Source organism: Chelonoidis abingdonii, chromosome 9, assembly GCF_003597395.2.
Source record: "Chelonoidis abingdonii isolate Lonesome George chromosome 9, CheloAbing_2.0, whole genome shotgun sequence".
In the NCBI taxonomy this organism is placed as follows: domain Eukaryota; kingdom Metazoa; phylum Chordata; order Testudines; family Testudinidae; genus Chelonoidis; species Chelonoidis abingdonii.
In genome coordinates, this window is record NC_133777.1 from 4,798,314 (window position 1) to 4,814,632 (window position 16,319).

The 16,319-nt window shown below is 45.2% G+C and overlaps 1 protein-coding gene across 1 annotated transcript in view; it reads right to left on the bottom strand.

Annotated features, from left to right (window-relative positions):
• Positions 1-3,236, bottom strand: part of LMF1 (lipase maturation factor 1) — a 346,467-nt gene extending 343,231 nt beyond the window's left edge. Inside the window, exon 1 of the mRNA XM_032762724.2 lies at positions 3,160-3,236. The gene's annotated coding sequence lies outside the window, so the exon portion shown is untranslated. The remainder of the gene's footprint in view (positions 1-3,159) is intronic.
• Between the last annotated feature and the right edge of the window lie 13,083 nt (positions 3,237-16,319).

Below are 16,319 nucleotides of genomic sequence, written 5' to 3' on the forward strand. Positions count from 1 at the left end.
ATAAAGATTTCCATATGCCATCTACACAACCAAATAAAAATGGAAATCAGCCTTATACCGAGACACTGAGATTTTGCCATAAAAATCAATCTTTTAATACAAGAACCAGAGCCTCCCTTATAAAGGCAACAGTCACAACTGCGTAGTTAAGGTTGCAATACACTTCTACTCGAAGGCCCCAATCCCGCAGCACTTACACATGTGCTTCACTTTACTAACATACCATGAGTAAACAAGTTAAAGATAACAGGACTGCTCCCCCCAAGTAAAGTTATGCATGTGCCTGTTTGCAGAACTGTGGTCTTGTTTTCATTTCTCCTTCCCTCGTCTACATTTTTTACCAGAATAACACTGTTCTTTGTGATTAACCCATGTCCGTAAGAACTTGTGCAAGTTTTAGCAGGTGGAAGGATGTCATTTTGCAACGCAAAACCCCACTTCCACCAAAAGCAAATCTGAGGTGGGCTGACACATTTGTCCAAAAGACAGAATTTTCACCAAAAAACAAAACAAACAAACAAAAAAAACAAACAAACAGCCATTTATTGGTAACTGCAACCATCAATGCACGTCAAGAAAAAATAATGACATTCATAAAGGTAAATGTTCACGCCACCCTGACTCACAAAAGAGAGATCTCCACCTCTCATTAATTTAACTGGAGTATTTCTAAGAGGGGAAAAGCCACAGATGTCTCAGAATCCTGGAACAGGATAAACAGCATGTACAGCAAAGAATACTGCAATCTCTGGCAAAAATATACCAAGTCTGAGCAGGGTGAAATACATGCCCTGTTGGGGTATTTATTGGATATACGTGGTAACATTTATCTGAGGGCAGGCTGGGATTTGAAGCCTTGGAACACAGCAGAACTGCAGTAGTTTCCCTGACACTGAGGACTGGTCTACACTACAGACCTATATTGGAATATAGCAGAACCTCAGTTACGAACACCTCGGGAAGGGAGATTGTTTATAACTCTGAAATGTTCGTAACTCTGAACAAAACGTTATGGTTCTTTCAAAGGTTTACAACTGAACACTGACTTAATACAGCTTTGAAACTTTACTATGCAGAAGAAAAATGCTGCTTTCCCTTTATTTATTTTTTTTGTAGTTTACGTTTAACACAGTACCGTATTTGGGGTTTTTGGGGGTCTCTGCTGCTGCCTGATTGCGTACTTCCAGCTCCAAATTAGGTGTGTGGTTGACTGGTCAGTTTGTAACTCTGTGGTTCTAGTGTAACTATGTCGCTCAGAGGCGTGAAAAAATGGTGTCTGCCGCTGCAACGTTGTAAGCGTAGACCTGCCATGAGGATGGGAGACCACAGAGCAAGCATAGGATGGGGACAGAGTGGGGAATAGAGTCTGATCTACATTTAAAAAAGGTCAACCTAGCTACGTAGCCCAGTGGTGTGAAAAACTCATACTCCTGAGAGATGTAGTTAAGCCAACCTACGTCCCAGTGTTGACACCGCTCCAGAGTTCTTCCATTGACCTATCTACCGCCTTTTCAGTGGGTGGATTTACTGCAGTGACAGGAAAAGCCCTTAAGTCGCAGTAGCAAGTGTCTACACTAGAGCTGTGTAGCTGCAGTGCTGCACCTGGGTCTCTGTAGCGCTTGTAGTGTAGACATCCCTAACTGAGCTGGGCTTTGCGCCAGCTCCACCTAGACCAATGAAGACAAAGCCTGGAGGTAGCACGGGCCAGGCCACAGGGTATACAATGACGACACTGTATAGGCATAGACAACAGGGACCTGGCAGGGCTTAGAGCCCTACAAAAAATTAGCTATGGCATAAATAAATGGAGGAAACACTAAGTTTGGAACAGGAGCTTGTTTATCTCACTCTATTAAAAGTGGATAAATTTCATCATTGTACAAAACTACTTATTAAAGTCATATTCAAAAGCTATTCTTTTTAACGCTAGTGCACCCCCACCCCCAAATAAAAAGATGTGTATTTCCCCTGCACTGATCCAGCAATTTGCAAACACCGATGTAGATGGACTGAGATTACAGCCCATTCTCAACTCCAGGGCTGGAGTATCAGCCAAGAAGAAATTGCAATGTGGATTCCTCTCCCCACAAATACCCAATTTTTTTTTTATTATATTATTCATATTCACATAGCACCTAGGAGAAAGGTGGCCACTCTCACACTTCTGGAACACCAGACATCTCGCTACCTCCAGGAACTACCTAGGTCTGTCACTGCTGGTCTGACCCTGCCCCATGTTGCATGCGAGGTCACATCGCACAGGGGACACCATGGTGAAGAGCACCCTACTCTTGCTGGTCTGGTGTGTCCCAGGTCACACCAGCCAGGAGAGAGCAACATGCTCTTCAAAATGACATGTCAAGTTTTGTCTCAGGACTGGGGACAAACCACCCAAAAAGAAGGTGGTCCAGTTTAAAACTTCACACAACGCATACTTAACTTGTGGAACTCCTTGCCAAGCGATGTTGTGAAGGCAAAAAGCATAACTGGGGTCAAAAAAGAATCAGTCAAGTTCCTGGAGAAAAGCTCCATCAATGACCATTAGTCAAGATGGTTGGAGATACAACCCCATGCTCTGAGTGTCCCTAAGCCTCTGACGGCCAGAAATTGAGACTGCACAACAGACGCTGCCCCACTCGATCAATTGCCCTGTTCTGTTCATTCCCTCTGAAGCATCTGACATTGGCACTGGGGTAGACAGACTATTGGTCGGACCCAGTTCAGCTGATCTTATGTTCTTAAGCGGCCTCCCTGCCTGGTAACCCCAGCCAGGGCCCTGCTGTGCTGGGTGCTGTACAGACACGGAAGACAGCCCTGCTCCCCTCACAAACCCGGCGTAGCGGGTTTGTATCCCGCAACTTTCCCAGGGGTCAGCGGGTGGAAATCCCCGGCAGTGCCCGCGGAGGGGAGCCAAGGGGAAGGGGCAGTGCTGGGTATGAAGGGTTGGCTGGCCTGCAGCTGGGCCAGCACAGGGGCTGCCCGCAGAGCAGGGGGGGGCCCCCAGCCGCAGGGCAGGCTAGACACACGTGGCCAGGGCTCGCCGGGCGGGGGTCACCCCACATTGCCCTGCTGGGGTGGGGGAAGCCTGGCCCGGGGGAGCCCAGCCTGGCCTGGGGGGAGCCCTCCCTGCTGTGCTGGCGGGGGGGCGCAGAGACTCACAGTAGAGCAGCGCAATGCAGCGCAGGAGCACGATCCTGCTCAGCCAGAAGGTGCCCGGGCGAAGCGGGGGCCGGGCAAGGGGCGCCCGCTCCCCCTCCTCTTGGGGGGCGTGGGGGGCTTCCTCCACCCCCCTCCTCTTCCTCAGCGTCTGCCCGGGCGCAGCCATGCCTGGGGCATGCGCCGGCTGCTGCCGCCTGGTTCCGCCTCCCCGCCCCGGCTCATTGGGTCCCGGGGCCGCTCCCCCGCCCCGGTGCACGGAACCCGGCCTGCCCGGGCCGCCAGCGCCGCTGCAAAGATCCCGGCCGGGGAACGCAGCACCGTGCAGGGGCGGCGCTTTGTTAGTCCGCGGTGCCAGGCCGTGCCCGGGCAGCATTGCAGCAGCCCCTGCCCTGCTGTGTGCACCGGCCTTCCTGGAAGCTGCGTGGGAGGGGGACCTTCGCATGGGCTGCCCTCTGCTCTGAGGTGTCTTCCTCCTGGTCAAAAGCAACAAAGAGACCTGAGGCACCTCCTAGACCAGGGGTTCGCAGACTTTTGTGCTGGTGACCCCCTTTCACACAGCAAGCGCCTGAGTGTGACCCCCCCCCCCACCGCCATTAGACATTAAAACACTTTTTTATATATTTAACACCATTATAAATGCTGGCGGTAAAGCGGGGTTTGGGTGGAGGCTGACAGCTTATGACCCTGTCAGGGGTCCCAACCCCCAGTTTGAGAACCCCTGTTTTAGACTAACAGATGTATTGGAGCATATGCTTTGGTGGGTGAAATACCCACCTTGTTATCTCTAGACTGATTCTTTCCTGCATATTTATACCTGTCTCTGGAAATATCCACCACATGCGTCTGACAAAGTAAGGTGCCACAGGCCTCTTTGTTGCTTTTTACAGATCCAGACTAACACAACTACCCCTCTGATACTTTGTAATGATAGTAACGCCAGGTGAACGGTAAAGGCTCTAAGGGGGCCATCAGCATTTGAACAGAAATCCTCGTTAAAATCAGTGAGGAGGGTTGTTTGGGTTTTGTTGTTTTTTTTTTTAACTACTAAAGATCCAATGTTAGCCCAGCTAGACCAAAGTTAGCTAAAAATCCACCTCCTGGAAATACAGGAATTTACTGATGTGAGTAGTCAGCACTATTCATGGTAGAAAAGTTAAGCACATGACTAGATGTCTGCAGCACAGGGCTTCATCTGTGAAGAATCCAGATCTGCCTACCTAGAATTCCATAGGGCCCTCTGTGGCGTGGAGAAGCGAGGCAGGATTCTCCTAGTCTGGTCATCTTATCTGAAAAAAACCCTGTGATAATGACCTGTAGTTCACCTGGGACTGTCTGTCATAGCCCTTGCTAACCCCCCTGTAACTATTTAACTTTCTAGTTTGAACCAGTTGCTTCCTATTGTTGGATTATGAACCCTGATCAGAATCTCCCTCCCCTCCCCCCGCCCCTGCCGCCTTCTATATTTCTACAAGCAATTGTATTTCAGAGCCTGAATGATGGTCCTAATCCTTCAAAGGCAGGCAGGCTTAATTTTACTTATGTGAGGAGTTCCCCTGATGTCAAAGACACCTCCTGCAAATACTTATGCTCAATGCTTATTTGCAAATACTGCAAATACTTATGCTCAATGCTTATTCTTACCACTGTGAGTAGCCGCTTTTAAATCAATGGAACGACTCATAGCAGTAAAGTCAACCATAAGTGGTTGCATCATGGCCTTTCTCTGTTAGGGAAGGGGTTAAAAAGTCCATGTGATGCATCCTTTTAAGGAGATACAGGCAGGGGGTGGGAATGTCTTCCACATATAAGGAAACCAATCTGATTAAGGTGTTTACTTAAATAATTCTGCTCTTAGCATCATTATAATCTATCACTATTTTCCATTATCACTTTTTGTTTGCTAAGGTTCATAAAATTCTCTCCTCTTTATTCAAGTTCTCAGACTTGGAGCAGATTTGCTTGTATTGGTTATTTGTTTCATAAGGGCGAAACAAAAATGACTTTGTAATCAGCCGATCTACATACTGAAGCTTTATATATAAAAGGCTATTTTTGAAGGAAAATATGACAGAATTACTTCTTATAATTCATGAAAGCAGAGACAATACAGGGCCTGATCCTGCAGTTTTCACCCAAGCAAAATTTCCATTGAAGTCAATGAGTGAGGATGGCAGGATTGGGCTTTATATTTTTGGAAGAAATGTCATATTGGATTTATTTATTTATTGCACTACCTAATTATAAAATGTGTGGAATTGACTGTGTTAATAGCAAAGGATCCACAAGGAGCTGTTGGAGAAAATTTATGCATATTAAAAACATTTGTTAGTTTACTCCTTAATTTACCCTAAATTTAACATTTATTTGCCCTTCACCAGGATTGCAACTCCAGTTAAACACAGAAGATAACACTTGTAACAGCATTAAACAAACACCTCTGCTCTTTTAGGAAAAGCTCTGACCGTGACAAATTTATGCACCTGATTTACACACCATGCCAACTGAAATCATAAAGCCCTGGAACTGTTTGCTAAGTACAATGTGCACTGTATGTTACTCTTTGTAGGATTGGGACCTAAATCTGTACTCATGTATATAGCCAACAGAAATATTTCAGGCCACCACATCAGTTCTAATAATTTTAAAAAAATATGCACATGCAAGTAAAGCCACCTACAGATATATTTAATAAAACCATTGCAGCTCTTCTAGCCTTTTGGATTAAAATATGTATCTACATTTAATAAGCTTCCAATAGAAGCTCTTTGAAAACCAGAGAATTTAAGTACAATATATAAAATAAAAATGTAAAAAAAGTTAACTCTTAAAAACTTTGTCCCTGATCATGCAAACTATCACAAACGTGCTTAACTTTAACTCTCGTGAGGAGTCTTAGTGAAATCAGTGCGACTGCTCATGTGCTTAAAATTAAACACGTGGGTAATTGTTTGCAGGATATGGGAGTTTGTAACACACACCAAAGGTATAATTTTCAAAGTCAAGGCTGACCACTGCATACTTTACTCACCTCATAGTGGGTTTGAATTGATCACCCTGAGGATAATCTTGAATTCACTGAAACCTCTGTAGCTTGCATTTTACAAAATTAACATGATTTCAATTTAGTATTTTGTGTAAAACACTTGACTCCAGTTCAAGCCTATGTTTCATAGTATCTAAGAAAACTCTTTCAGTAAAACAATCTGAGCCTAAGCACTCATAATTTGTATGTTTAGCATCCCATTCTGTATCCTATTTAAGTAAATATTGTGGTGTTAAATTAGCTGAGGTCCTTGGAGAAAGTATCTGTTATCAGGTGTAACATTATTCTGTGCTTTTCAGCTGCAGACCAGTTCCTTATAAATGCCTCTTTTGTTTTTGCCGTTTCCCATCACTGTTGCTTTCATTGTTCTTATTAGAGAAAAAAAGTACATAATGGTGCATTGTATAGGCAAGGAAAAATAACCTATTTGTTAAAGGCTTCTGGTATATTATGGTTCCTCTCTCTCCCTTTGGATTAGCCGCAAGGTTTTGCTAGATAAATTTAAGTAGATGTAAGCTAATAATTTCCTTTGTGAAGTCGTTATGAAACTTTTACAACAAATTCCACATTAAATATAAATGTCTGTAAAACAAAGTGGCTAATTGAGGAAATTACTGAGGAAAAGCGGGGGATCTAGTTGCAGAACTCCACAAGAAAGGAGCAGCCTGGGACTGGGAAGGTATGTGTATAGCACAGTGTTGAATCCATCAATTTTCTTTGCATAAGATCACTCCAAAAATCCGTTAGGTAAGTGGATCTGGACAGAAAGCAGAGGTGATCAAAAAACCAAAACCAACCTCAGAGGGTCTCTTGTGTCAATATCACCTTTCAACAGTATGAGCTGCAAAGTTTCAAGTACATTCAGCAGCATAAAAGTGTCATTACTTTAACAGCATGATCCAACTCCCATTAGGGTCAATAGAAAGACTCCCAGCACCTAATAGATTAAATTAAATTTAAGAATGGATAGATTGAAATGTCACATTCAATTCCCCCTTCATTGTCTGAGTTTATGATGGTATATGGGCACACTACGGTTTTGTGACAACGTACATTTGGATCATCCTCTATGCTTGATGATCTTCTGCACAATTATTTATTTATTGCCTTGTGGAATCATCTTTTAAAGGTTACATTTTGTTGTTTGCCTCTTAATTCTTTTCAAATTAAGGTTTTTGTACAAAGAAGAAGAAGAAAACAGACAATGTGTGGCTGGTAGCGTTGTCCTGAAGTCTCAAAGAGAAAGTGATTAATAAATGTAAGACATGTAGGCAGGCGCTGAGATCATTTATGTTGGTCCTTATTCAAGGAAATACAAGTTCCACCCCTTCTCCAGCCCTCACCCCATTTTGCTGTGTCCTAAACAGCTGCAGAAGGCAACAGAGAAACAAACATTTGTTGTCACAGAACTCAGCAGCTGTCCCTAGCAGCACCTCAGTCCTGCTGTCCCTGGCACCCTAGATTACCCGGTGTTCATTCAGATCTAATCTTTCACCCTTCCTCTTACTTGAGATTGAATTAAAATTAAAAAAGAGAGTGTGAATTTGAGCAGAAATAACCTCTTAGTTAAAGAAGTTTAAACATCTGGGGAAAAGATTTAAATATACAGTCAACTACTGCCAAATACTCAAGTGACAGTGTGTTTGGGTAAACAGGAGATGGGGATCCCTCAGCAAACATGGGCACTGGTGGTTTGCCAGAGTTTTTATGGCAGGGGTGGGCAAACTTTTTGGCCTGAGGGCCACATCGGAGTTCCAAAACTGTATGGAGGGGCCGGGTGGGGAAGGATGTGCCTCCCCAAACAGCCTGGCCCCTGCCCCCTATCCGCCCCCTCCCACTTCCTGCCCCCTGACTGCCCTCTCAGAACCCTCCACCCATCCAACCCCCCCATTCTTTGTCCCCTCACCCCCCCCCCCCCCGCCCCCCCCCCCCCCCCCCCCCCCCCCCCCCCCCCCCCCCCCCGCCCCCCCCCCGCCTCTAATCGCTCCCCAGGACCCCAACCCCTATCCAGCCCCCCCCTGCTCCCTGACTGCCTCGACCCCTATTCACACCCCCACCCCCTGACAGGCCCCCGGGTCTTCCACGCCTATTGAACACCCCCCCGTTCCCCATCTCCTGACCCCTATCCACACCCCCGCCCCCTGAAAACCTCCCCGAGACCACCACGCGTATCCAACCCGCCCTGTTCCCTGTCCCTGACCACCACCCCCAGAATCTCCACCCCATCCAACCACCCCTGCTCCCTGTCCCTTGACTGCCCCCTGGGACCCTCTGCCCCTTATCCACCCCCCCCACTCCCTGCCCTCTTACCATGCCAATCAGAGTACCAGGGCTGGCAGCTGTGCCGCCTGGCTGGAGCCAGCCATGCTGCCACACTGCCCAGCAGGAGCTCGCAGCCCTGCCACCCAGAGCACTAGCGTCACAGTGAGCTGACGCTGCGGGGAGGGGGGACAGCATGGGAGGGGCCAGGGGTTAGCCTCCCTGGCTGGGAGCTCAAGGGTAGGATAGGATGGTCCTGCGGGCTGTAGAGTGCCCACCTCTCTTTTATGGCAACGATCCCTCTTCCATTAAGGGTTTGATCCTGCTTCATTATAGCCAATAGAGTTTTGTCACTGACTTCAGTGGGAGCAGGATTCGATCCTAAAAGGATCATCGGCCAGGACTCTTTTTGTACAGCGCCTAACACAATGGGGTTCTGGTCCATGACTAGCGCCGCAGTAATACAAATAATGAATAATAATATTGTCAGGTTAAACATTGTTTAGCAAAGACATGCTCTAGTTCAAATACAAGTTATTAGGCTTGATGCAGGAATTACTGGATGAAATCCTCCAGCCTGTGTTAAGTAGAAGGTCAGACGAGATGGTCATAATGGTCCCGTCTGGCCTTAAATTCTACCTACGTATATATTCTCAAACACACATTTTCCTTATCTATGTCGCTAATAATATCTGAGATTATTAAAAAGGAATATATATTAAATCTGATTCATGTCCTTTTTATTATTTCTACTCTTTGCTTGTGTTTTAATTTCCTCCCACCCTTAACAAAGAAAATGGTCAGTTTCACTTTTATGATCAATTTCGCCTCTTTAGTCTAAGCTCAGGCACTCCACAGGGCTGCCACGGTTGGGCTGCAAACAGTGCCAGGGAATGTTCATTTGTTTTTTCAAAAACTTGTTCTACTGAACTTATTTTTTTTTTTTTAGTCACACAAACATTTCTGTTGGTACAAACTTTAATTTTACAGAACCAGCATTTTGGGCCAAATTTAACATGAAATTGTTTCCTTAGGGCCCAAGCCAACTTTCCTGCTCACCCAGTTGAAATCATACTTTTATAAAAACAAATATCTTTTCCTATGTTACTAATAACTCCTGTGGTGACTCAAGCTGAAGAGGATTTGAAGGATCTCAATGGCTGTCTGTTAAGCAATGGAGAGATTAGTAGATTGGAGTCAGTTCAGATACTGAGCCTGCCTAGCACAGGTGCGGAGTGTTACATGTTTCCCTGCAAGGTCAAAAAGCATTGGCTAGACAAGGAGTGCAGGGGACTTGATCCTGCATTAAGTTTGCCTTGCAGCTGCCAAGTTATTCCTACCTAGAAGCAAGAGGAAGGCCTAAGGGGGAGCATGTGGCTAAGCACCTCATTAACACAGTGATGGTTGTAATTAAGCCATCCATGCCCTGCTCTGGTTTTGCCCGGCTCTCTTTAGCATAAGAGAGCAGCTGTGAGGTGTTTCAGATTTACTTCTACTCAGGGGGAGGGACTACTCCTAGGGTCTGATGCAAACCTGGTTATCCTCAGAGGGGTCCCGATCCTCAAAGGTATTTAAGTGCCATCCCCCACTGATTTCAGTAGGAGTGAGACACCTAAATACTTTCGAGGCGCCACTCCTAGGAATCTCATCATTGACTTCAGTGGTTTTTGAATCAGGCCTGTGCTGCTTAAACATACTTGTCCTCCCACCGGTGGGAGCACACAATTACCTTTCACTCCCGTTTTGCAGGCGATCCAAGGAATTTTGGGATCAAGGCTGGAAGCAATAGAAATGCCGAGAATTACAATGAAATTGTGTGTGCATTCATTCAAATCACGGGCCAGTGTCTGCCACCCTTAGACACAGTGAGCAGTACCTTACATCTTGAACAGCCTCATTGATTTCAGTGAGATTGCTGGCGGAGTAACGTACTATTCGTGAATCAGGGTGACAGAATCCAGCCCCAAAAGGGTGACTTTCAAGCTATTAAGCTGTGTAAGCAGCACTCATGTTGATGACTTGAAAACCCAGTTTGACAAATTTACCTGAATAGATGGTTTGCATGTCCTTGTTATGAGACTATGTGTTCTCTTATAAGCACACAGTGGCACAGCTGTAAGGGCTCAAGTAGCTGCGTTATGTCACTCTCCCACTGACCTAATAAAACCAGCAGTAGCTATGTTGGCAGGAAAGCGTCTCCCACTGACATAGGGCTGTGCACACGAGCGCTTACGCCGGCTAAACGTACGTTGCTCGGGAGGGCTGGTTATTTTCACAACGCTGAGCAACACAAGCTTTGCTTACATAAGTGCCAGTGAAGACGTGGCCTAAGACTCTGCTCTCATACTGAACTCTTCACAAGGGCAGAGGTCTGTCTTCATAGAGCTTTGTGTAGGATCCAGGGCCAAAACACTTGAGTTTTTTGTTTTATTTTAAAGGAAGTCTAAACTTTCAGTCTTTTGCAGCTCGTATTGCAGTGAATAGAAGCAGAATCTTGTCCCTGTTCTTTTTGTTGCTGTAGTTAGTAACAACTGATTTTCCCAAAAGGATTGTGCTTTGCTTGCTTCACAAAAATCCCTGAGTAGCTACTGTGCAGTTGGCACCAGGGTGATGTTTTAATCCTGCAGGTATCAAGACTTCTCTCCTTTTAGGACAACCCATGAATCACTCTGCTCTGGCAAATGTGGTTTTTCTGTGAATCTCCTAGTATGAGACCGTTTATGTGATTTTTTTGAAATGACTGTTAAAATTGGCTCCCAATGGCAAGTACAAGCCACCGTAGGTTAATTTATACACATTTTAACCCACCCTGCAGCTTGGCACAGTATGTGTGTTGGAGGAAAACAGGCACTACAGGAGACATACTCCTGGAAAGCTAGGATTAAAACCCTGTTCCTTCACTTCCAAAATCACCTCTCCCACTTGAGCTAAGGGGGCTTCTCCCTACCTAGCACCAGTAGAAGGTGTCTGGCCTCTCAGTAGACCAACCGCTACAGCAGCGGTCGGCATCCTTTCAGAAGTGGTGCGCCACTGCCGAGTCTTCATTTATTCACTTTAATTTAAGGTTTCACGTGCCAGTCAGACATTGTAATGTTTTTAGAAGGTCTCTTTCTATAAGTCTATAAGATAGAACGAAACTATTGTTAAGTATCAGAGGGGTAGATGTGTTAGTCTGGAGCTGTAAAAAACAGATGTATTGGAGCATAAGCTTTCAAAAGCTTATGCTCCAATACATCTATGAGGCTATAAGGTGCCACAGGACTCTTTGTTGCTTTAAACTATTGTTGTATGTAAAGTAAATTAGGTTATTAAAATGTTTAAGAAGCTTCATTTAAAATTAAATTAAAATGCAGAGCCAGGTGGCCAGGACCCGGGCAGTGTGAGTGCCACTGAAAATCAGCTCACGTGCCGCCTTTGGCATGCGTGCCATAAGTTGCCTATCCCTGGACTCGAGGGAAATACACACTCCTGCACATACATACATGCACAAAGCAAAAACATTAGAATGGGTTAAAGACTGGAGTTTGGAGCAGCTTCTGCTGCATGGTAGGTCTGAGTGAGTACAAAGGAATGGTAGAAACATATAGAGCCAAACATGGAGACTCACCATTAAGAGTCAGGTTCAACACCACTGATGTCAATAAGAGCTTTGCCATTGATTTTAAGGGGTGCAGACAAGGCCGGCTCCAGGTTTTCTGCCACCCCAAGTGGCAGGGGGGAAAAAAAGCCAATTGGCGACATTTCGGCAGCAGCTCAATCACGCCACTTCATTCTTCGGTGGCGGGTCCTTCACTCCCTCTCTTCATCTTCAGCGGCACTTCGGCGGCAGCTCAAAGAGTAAGAGAGGGACTGAGGGACCCGCCGCCGAATTCCCGCCGAAGACCCAGACGTGCCGCCCCAATAGTGGACAGAGTGCTGCCCCTTTGGATTGGCTGCCCCAAGCACCTGCTTCCTTGGCTGGTGCCTGGAGCCGTCCTTGGGTGCAGGATCAGCCCTTTTAAAGTAAGGATGTGATAAGTAGAGTTCTGGTCAGAAAAGCCTGATATACCAGCATTGCTGTGCTTACCCTCATTCGGAAGCAATGAGCTAGTTTATCGTTCTCCCTCACTCAAAATGCTCTGTTGATGTCCCCACACACAGACTCACTCCTCTGCTGAAGGCAGAGCTGTGACTTCAGGGCAAGAACCAAAGACGAGACACATGCCCAGATACACACCTCAGCTACTCTTAAAAAGTTACTCAGCCACCCAACTCCTTGCCAAGAAGCATAGCTCCATCTGACATATGCACAACTTGCTAACTATGCAGCTGACACAAAATTCAGTTTGAAAACATTAGGGTGCTCCAGCTATGCAGAGTCGGTTAGCAAAGCAGCTGCAAGGAAATAATACAAGAGGAATTTCCTCTCGCCTCCTCTATAAAACACCTGGTTAGCTTAGAGGTCCATGTACTTCCCATATATGCGCAAGAATTCTTAAATGAAGTTTTAGATTGGAAATCTCTTGTATAAAAGCAGGGATGAGAGTCTAGAAAGGTTGAACTTCTTTTGCATGCAAATGTTTGGGGAGGGGGCGATTTTATGGTGGGATTTTGTTTCTTTCTTTTACTCCAGTGAAAAGTTAAATCTTTCATGTGCTTAGCTCTAATTGAAGGAATAATTAGGTGAAATCCTGTGGCCTGGGTTATGCAGGTCAGATTAGATGATCATGGTGGTCCTTTCTGGCCTTAACATCTATGAATGGATTGTCCATCTTTTCTTCCTTTGCATTTTGCTTGCATAACAGCTACGTGTATTGAACTTTGGAGATATTTTGTTGCTCTGATCAGCTTACTTGAGTATAATATGGCAGGCCTTTGAGCCCCAGAAGGAAATGCAAACCTCGTTGCTTGGCTTCCTAATCCATGCTTGCCTATGGGAATGTGCCCTGAAGCAGGTCAGCAATAGCAGAAACTTTGCTAAAACTGGCCAAATTGTATTGATCCCCAGCGGCAACTTCCCCTGTTCATCTCCATGGAAGCTTCTTCCAGATCTGTGCGGTGGTGCGGCTGATGTGGAAAGGGTTGGGTTAGTAGCACCAGCCTCCCTCCAAACCTGCAGGGATTTCTCCATGGAAGATGACTCTGATCTTGCAGGATCTGAGCTGGTGGTAGAAATGGGGTGGAAAACACAAGCACATGTGCTGCTGTAGGAGATAAGGGTCCTTAGGAAATCACACCAATACCGGGGTCCTCTACAGCTGCCCTGAGTTCCTGGATGAGGAGGATCTACGTATCCTGTCTGCTCAGTTGAGGGGGTTAAGATGGAAAGTCCTCCATTTTCCCCAAGGGCATGATGTGAAGGACTCTGTGAGCCTTAACTCACCCCCACGCTTTCATGAGTCTTCACCTCTTGTTCTGGGGATCGGTCTCTGCTCCCCTACTCATCTCGCTCACACTCGGATCTTTTGCAATGTAGTTGGAAGACGATGGTGACCCCATCCTTTTGTTAAGTACTGCTGAGTCAGGTGACTAACCATATAGATGCTTTTGCTAAGCATGGGTGTGGAAGGATGGCAGTGACTATTGTAATCACAGGAGGAGATTTCCTCTCACGGAATCTGCAGCCTTTCCCAGGTCAGGCCACACCTCGCATTGCTAGCCCTATCAAATCTTTGCTGCAGCAAAGAGTCATTCGTAAACGTACCTCACGAGCTAATTCCCCAATTTGGCCAGTACAGATGTTGCCAATCCCTTGGGTTGCCCTGATGACAAAGAAGATGATTCTGGATTTTCATCATTACTTTTGCTAATTAATGCCCCGGTATCAATAATGAATTGAAAATAGCAGCCCCCTCCCCATTGCTGACACTGTGACTGCAGACAATCACTAGTATGAAGTCTTAGCTGTTCTACATTTTCCTAGAGCAAACCAAGCAAAAAAGGAGGCTAGGAGATTGTGAGGCAGCAGCTGGTCCTTGAGAGGCTCTGTATTATACAAGGTGCTCTGCAGACCTCAGTTAAACCACCTGTACAATGGATGTAATGTTATTTACCTAACTCACAGGGATGCTGTGAGGCTGAATTAATTAATGATAATAAAGTGCCTTGAGGGCCTTAAATAAACAGGCATTATAGAAATGTGTGTTATTGTTAGTAAATGGCCAAAAGAGAGAGTTTGATTTTTCGGCTGAGTACAAGATAGCACTGCGAAAGGACAGATCCAAAGCCTGTAGAAATCAAAGAGAATATTTCCACTCACTTCAATGGCCTTTGGATCAGGCCCTAAAAGAGGATCTCTGTGAATTCCCAGACTGCTGTTCTAACATCTGTAGCATGGATTGTTTCGGTAAGACAGGGATTTTATTCTTCTAAAAGCAGGGCTAAACTTCTTTGAGCTGATTTTTATTTTTATTTTTTTAAACATTTGACAGTTCATATTTTTTTACAGCCCACAGGGTAATTTTGTGCAAGCTAAGAACTGCAGCCTGCTTGGGAAATGACACAAATAAGCAAATGGATCAATTTTAGAAAGAAGTAAAAATAAAAGTCAAATGGATCAGAGTATACCAACATTTGGAGTGATAATCATGGTTAGATTTGGATTTTGATCAATGTCTATGCAGTTCCCTACAGTGTGTGTGTGTGTGTGTGTTTGTACAGACACATACATGGTTCCAATTACTTTTACTGCAGTTTGTATTTTTAATTTCAAAATGTCTGTACATCACAGTTAATAAACAAGAACGATAGCAAAACATGTCACTGTTTGGGGTTTTTTAACCTTGTCATATTGGAAACATTCACACATTTTGTAATTTCCCTTGTAAATCTCAGTGGCTCTGTATCCTACTTTCTGGAAGAAAGCAGCAGCTATAAATGTAATTTTTCATTTGATCTCTTTGTGATTTATAATTATAAGGTTGGATGTGCCCAACCATAATTAGAATCAAATGCTTCAATTTTATTCTGCGAAAAAAGGACTTTCTTGGAAAGACGGGAAAACGGCCAAAGAAACAGACAACTTCTCCCCAAGTCCCCCCAAAACCCCAAACTCATTTTAAACAAACAAAATGAAAAACCATGTGGACAAAACCAGAGGTTTGTTTGTTTGTTTTTAACTGGCACTCTTGATGGAACAGTTGATCTAAAACGATAAAATAACAAGTAAGAACAACGAATCCTGCCTTGCCTTCCCTCCACCCGCTTAAAATAAAACTACTGCCATTTGCACAATTTGTCCTTCTGATCGCTGCAAAGAATTCTTCTGAACTGACTGAACGAATGCAGCGCTCCAGCACGCCGACCACCGAGTGAAACTGATCTGGTGAGAAACCAGCGACAGGTTCCTGGCTGCCTCACGTTTATAGGTGTCCCTCTCGCTCGTCCACCACAGGAAATTAATTCGATCCCTTTCCCCACTGGGAACAGACACCAACGGGTGCGTGTGTGGTTGTCGGATGGGGGGCGGGAGGAGAGGAAGTTGTTGTCCCATAGTTTCCAGCGTGATTAGACTATGTCAGTGTCAAACTATTTGCCGCGTCTCTGACAATATAGCAGGATTAGGCGAAAGTCTATCAATGTTCTCGCCTGCAGTGGAGTGGTTAGTGTCAATACAAGAATAAATAGTAACCCGTGACAATCTGGTACTAGCCCTCAAGTCATTTCAGAACTAGACGCAGGGATTGCAGGGCAGAAGTGGGGACATGGACGTGATATGTACAGAGAAATGTGGCTAACTGTGAACCGTGAGTTTAGCCCCACAAGATACAGCACAAGAAACAGAAGTAGGCGTAGCAGCCTTCTCGGGATAACTCGAAGTTAACTTTAAACACGCCCCAGAAATGTTTAACGCATTACCTATGGGTCATGGCATGGACTA